We start from the raw sequence: 6,000 nt of genomic DNA on the forward strand, positions 1-6,000 counted from the left end.
CTTGCTTTTTAATTTTTTGAGGATATCCTTTAACAGTTGTTATGGGTCAGTCTGCCTGCTCTGTCCTTAGATTAGCTTCTTACTAATTAATAGGCATCTTATTCCTTGACTTCAGTGGAGAACAGATTTTTACCCTTGCCCCTCTTTCCTGCTACAGTCAGATTTTATTATAATTAATAATTATACAATTATATATTGCCTTAAACTTCCCTTGAATGTTTAGAATTCTTGTACAGTAAAGGCTTCTACAACACAAGTTTGTGTATTGTGATGAAACTCATCTTGTCTTGTGCATTCAAACACAAGATGAAATGAGTTTTGTATTGAAACAGAAATACAGCCAAGCTAGCTTACTATTGAAGGAATTTATCTTCTATGTTAAAACCTTAGAAAAATGTTTCTTCATTATTGCACTGTCATCTTTGAACTGGTGCATCATTTTTTTGCCCTGCATGCAAAACCAGAGCCAGATTATAAACAGTCTGGAACTCCACAGACTACCCTAAGGGAATAGTTTAAAATACATGATGGACTCAAAGTTTACATAAAAAATAATATGCTCTATGTCTGCTGAAATTCTGTAGGGTTTGACTTTGGAAACTAAAGACATTTTGTCAGTAATTCTGTGATGAATGCAACAGCATAGGAATGATCAAGTGGCATTTCAGAATACGAAAGAAGGGGAACTCTGACACTCTGTGCATATGGAATATATCTTTTCACAAACCAGACCTAACAATGACAAACTCTTTCACTCTGGTGAGGAACCTCACCCATAGTGACCTTTGTCAAGTCTGTACTGTAAAGATTTAATACCATCTTTTAGGGGTAAGAGGAGCTATTGTGCCATAGTGCCCAGCCCCACTCCCCACTCTGCTTTTCCACAAACCACCACCCCTGTTCGCCATCCATCCCATTCTGGGAAACACGGCATTCACTCATGATGCCACACCAAAATAGAACTGGAAAAATGAGGTCAGTGCTGTCTGGACAAAACTAAGGCTGCTGAGAATGGTTTACATGGGCAGAAATAAGGAACTCCACCTACATGACAGAGCAAATTTTCTGCATGAAAAAAACTTGGGTTTGGCACATTTTTTTTTTTTTTTAACCTTGATTATAGAAAGTTTGAAAACACTGCTCTGGAAAAGCCACACCACATACGTTCTTCCACATAACCAAAGAGATGTTCTTCCGTGTAACCAAATATGCCCTTTATTTTCTTAGATGGAGTGGTTTATTGCAATCAGCTGCTAAGAAACATTTGACTGTTTTCAAAGTTTGTGAATCATGACAATGTAAGTAGTGTGAAGATGCTCCCCAAAATAAACCAGCCTTTTATTTATTTTTTTTTTTGATGGTGTGGCAGCTGTAGGAATGCGTTGACACAAAAGCCACAGAGCTCAGGAGAGCTGTGTCAGAAGCTGCTAACATGCCATACTTAGTACAACGCTGAAAGATAACTGTCTATAGAAGGGCCAGTGAGCTGAAGTGCTTTGGAGAAACAATGGTTAAAGAAAGTGTGTGCTAGAGGCTTTTTAAAACCCCAGTGCAATCTTATACATTGCAACAGGACTTTTCTGGAAAGCCATGAGCTATTAGCAAATTTTTTTCCATGCATAATAAGGAATTAAGGGCCAAGGTCACATCTGCACGCTGGTATTCTGTTCTTTTTTAACCCACAGACGCTAGGTAGATAATAAAAAGTTAAAGCAGATTTTCTGTGACAGAATAGTTGTATTTATAGTTGTCCAAAGTAAAGAATTTTGGAAAGGCTGCTTGAAGTTAACGCTTTATTCTTCACAAAAATCTCTTAATGATTAAGATACATTCTGCAAACTTCCCTGCCCCTCCTTTGAGGTGCTGGGCTGTGCAGTGCCAGTGGGATGCTGCTGGTGAGGACCAACTTGCATTGGTGAGTCAGATGGACGGGGTATTTCCTGTGTACACCCTATAAGTTTTTCTCCCCAGCATTGTATATAAGGTAGTGATCTATTCAGAGAAACAGCACTGATGAGCAGCCTGTCACCTGGGGCCTGATCCTCTGGCAACTTCTTGTGCCTGTCTTGCCTCTAGGGTAGAAGGTCATTCCCTGAGAAGTTTTTTGGGGCTTGCTTTTTTTGAGACAAGCTCAGTAGAACTCAAAGCATGTGAAGCCCAAAATAGCCCCTGTTACAAATGCAGTTGCATTCCAGCTGGTCTCTTCCTATTTGTACCTTTTTTTTTTTTTTTTTTTTTGAACTTGTCATTGGACAGAGAGCATGTTATAGTTCCAAACATACTTGTACTTCAATTTATATAGCTTTTGCTGCACAATTTTTGTCGCGTGCAGTATTAACACATTTTCCAATGCTCCTTGGAAGACCTTAGCTGCTTCTCAGAGGTTCTCAGTCCATTCCTCCAAGAGTTAAAAGGACAACAAAGCATACTGCTTGAGGCATACCGAGGAAAGAAAGTCTTTTAAGTCTGACGTTCTCTGTGAAAATCTCTTGATACTGAGCTACTGCAGAGTTTTCTGAGACTAGAGGAGAAGGAAATATGGTTTTGTGCAGATTTTAGCACCATCAAGCACAGGGTAAATAAGTACTTGCTGCTACCTGAAGGATTGTTGACTATGGCTGTGTTTCTAATGGCACTTGAAAACTGGACAAGGTAAGGTATGTTATAACTGAAAATCCTTGGAGAAGCTGTCAGAGTGAAATGCAGACTCAGTGGAAGATTCAGGAACCATTCAGGGAGAGAGCTGCTCCCACATTTCTCATTGGGTCTCTTCTAACTATTCTAATGACCTGTTGCTCTTTGTTAACAGGAAAAAGAAGATCTAACAAATTTCATGTGCCCTTTTCCTACAAATTCTGGTGAAATCTATTAAAATAGTGGCGGTAAGGGATGGAGTATATCAGCACACTAGCCATTTAGGAAAATTTGCACTGATAACATACTGATTATGCCCTTTTTGGCCACTTGAGGTCATCTTTCCTAAGTCATCTGAAAGAGCAAACATTCTATTGCAGGATTAATGTAGAGATGTCTCATGGAGTATAAATTGCTTACACAGTGCTACTATTCTCATATAGCTGTACGAAGAGTAAAGGAGGAGTAGATGAGTTTGTGGTTCTACTCCTCTGGTGACAGCTGAAGCTGACCTATGATGGAATGGTTGCAAGCTTGATGCTTAATGGAAGCAAGAGAACACATGAATAGAGTGGAAAGATGGAAAATAAGACCATCAGTTCTGTGGAGATATGTATTTGATGTGAATGGATAGTGAAGTAAGAAGGCAGCAGAGGGAAAACCTTTTATGTTAATCAAGAATGTACTCTTTTAATTAAACTAAAAAAAAACAAAAAAAACAAAAAAAAAAAAACCACCTTTTTTTCCCTGAAATAAGGACTACTTATTGGAGTAGGTTTTAGTAGGTCATTTATTACACTAGATTTTTAATTGAGTTATATGATTACTGAAGAGCCAATTAAAAAAATAATGAATGAGATCTCATTGGGAGAACGTCTTTATTCAGAGGAAGGAGATTTTTAATTAAACCACTCTTTTGATGAAATAGTTTTGTGAATATACTACTACTTAGCTATTTAAATATGACCTGAAGTAATATGGTAAAAAATATGAAAATAAAAATAGAAGAAAAGGCATTGTAGAGGCTTACTGAGATCTGTAACTGTGAATGTTCTTTGAGTTCAGATTAATAACTTCATTGCTAGTTAATAAGTCAATAAAAATGTGACTATGCAATGGCAACTAGATGCACTGAGACACTCAGAACAGTGCTAGCAAATGCTCTGGAAGTTAGTGATATAATTATGGTGATCAAGGGAAGCTGTAGAGAGTAAAAAAATGCTGCCATGCTATCAGTATATTCCTAGTTGATAATTAAGTGATATATGCTTATTCTGGTTCTTTTATTTTTGTTTAAATTGGATCCTAAGGAGTTGTTTGCAGAAATGGTAAGTGCGTCTTTGGGGAAGAACAGGTCATGGAAATGAGCAGGAGATGGATGGGAGGAATTGATTTTCAAAAATGGAGCTGGGGTATAGAAAGGTTGTGAACATCTCATAGGAACAAATCACTGAAGTATGTCACTAATAGGGCACGCATTTTTACAAGAAAAACAGGCATAATCCCTGTAACTGGATTTGCAAATAGTACCTGGCTATTAAAGCCCTGGAGGCAGTCAATATGGTTGTGTCTTTATTCCCAGGTAATGGCAGGTTTTACTGGATGAAATCACCCCTGAAGCAAATCTTCTTGTGAAATTGCCTAATTCAGTTGCAGTTAGAGGCTGGGGAACTGCAGGAAAAGGCGTTCCTTCTGGGTCCTTGTGGAGATACTGACAGGCTGGATGGGCTGGGATAGAGCCCTTGCCAGAAGAAACAGAACAATCTGGGTGGTGGGAACGTTTCCCACCACAGGGTGGAAGGAAGAGGAGATTTGCAGCACATCTTTCCTGTTTGTTATACCCTGAGCTTTATAAGTGTCCTGCTGTAAAGCACTGGAGGACACACAGCAACAAATAAGCAAAGGGCAGCTCTCTGTGACTCTCTGTTCAGGGTGTGGGTGAACAGCATGAGAGGGTGTATGGCACGGTGAGTAACACTGCACCAAATGGTTTTGGAAAGATTTTCAGTTGGCCAATTCCTGTTTCTGTCCTGTCTAGCAGATTGTCCTTTGTGTTTGAGAAGGGAGGAGGAAAACAGAAAAAATAAGATCAATAACAAACCACCACACCAGGACTTTTCTCTCAGTAATGAAGCCAGGTGATAGAAAGCACAGTTACAGGTATGTGGCTAAATACTGAGGAACTGCAGTTACTGAATTGACTCTGAAGTCCTCTCAAAAGCCCACATGTTCCTGTGTATTATAAAGTTAGAATATTGTGTAGCAATTACTACTAACCTGGAAAACAATTAGCATTGCAAACCTGAACCAAGAAGGACATATTTCATAGCAGTTCATTCTCGCTACCTCTGTGTAGAACGTTTGTCCTGAGTTGCCACATGGACAATGATCCAAGTTAAGCTTATAATCGCATTCTTATCATTACATGCCTCTCAGCAGCAGCCTTCTCACAATGAAAAGCTGAATCCACTAGAAACAGATTAGCTAAGCTGTCTGCTGCTATTTGTCATGTGTTTATGAAGTCTTGTAAAGTTCATTTTAAGCGATAGCAGTAATTTTATCATCTGTAATGTTAGGAATAGCAGAAAACTAGCATCACAACATCAGCCTTCATTCACTCGTGTGAAGAATTTGGTTTTAAAGCAGTATGATGGTAGTGGCTTGTTACAGTATGCAGTGTCACACATTCATTTGTACAGGAAGGGTGCACAAGTATACACTGTGGATGCCTTTTTCTGCAATAGATGTCAAGGAGCAAATCAGAAGATGGGAATTAGGATTGTCAGTAGGAACACTGGCTTACAGAACCCTGCTTACAGGATAAGCCAGGGAAGGTAGGTAAGTAGGAAAACCTTCCCTTTCTCCCGTTGATTCCCTGGATTGCTGGCTATCTTCAATTTGTACAGTGCTAAAGCTGGCCACATGTGTGCTGTAGATGGGATCTAGTATTTCTCCCTAGTGACAATACCTTTATTCAACAACTTTTTTTTCACCCTGATACTGTGAGAAAGTTGAATCTCTGCATAAAGCAGTTCACCTGGGCTGTATATGCTGATCCAAGGAATAATACTTGCAGATTTTTTTGGGGGAAAAAAAATCACCGAAGCCCAATTCTTAACTGTTTCCACAAACAGCAATAAAACTTTTGAAATTGGATCTGTAGGACCCGTGACTCTGGTTACTTAGCATTGTTGAGGCAATAAAGTACTGTAGCTAGGGAGCAGAAGCACCACAGGTTTCCAAAACTTGTGTAGCAGGGGTCATTCTTAATGCCATTTAAGGCACTGTTTGTGTATCTATGGGCATTCTTTCTTTCTTTCAATAACAACAATCTTCATATTCAGAACAAAAGAAAAATCACCGAAG

Source organism: Aythya marila (assembly GCF_965140915.1).
Source record: "Aythya marila genome assembly, chromosome: 8".
Classification (NCBI taxonomy): domain Eukaryota; kingdom Metazoa; phylum Chordata; class Aves; order Anseriformes; family Anatidae; genus Aythya; species Aythya marila.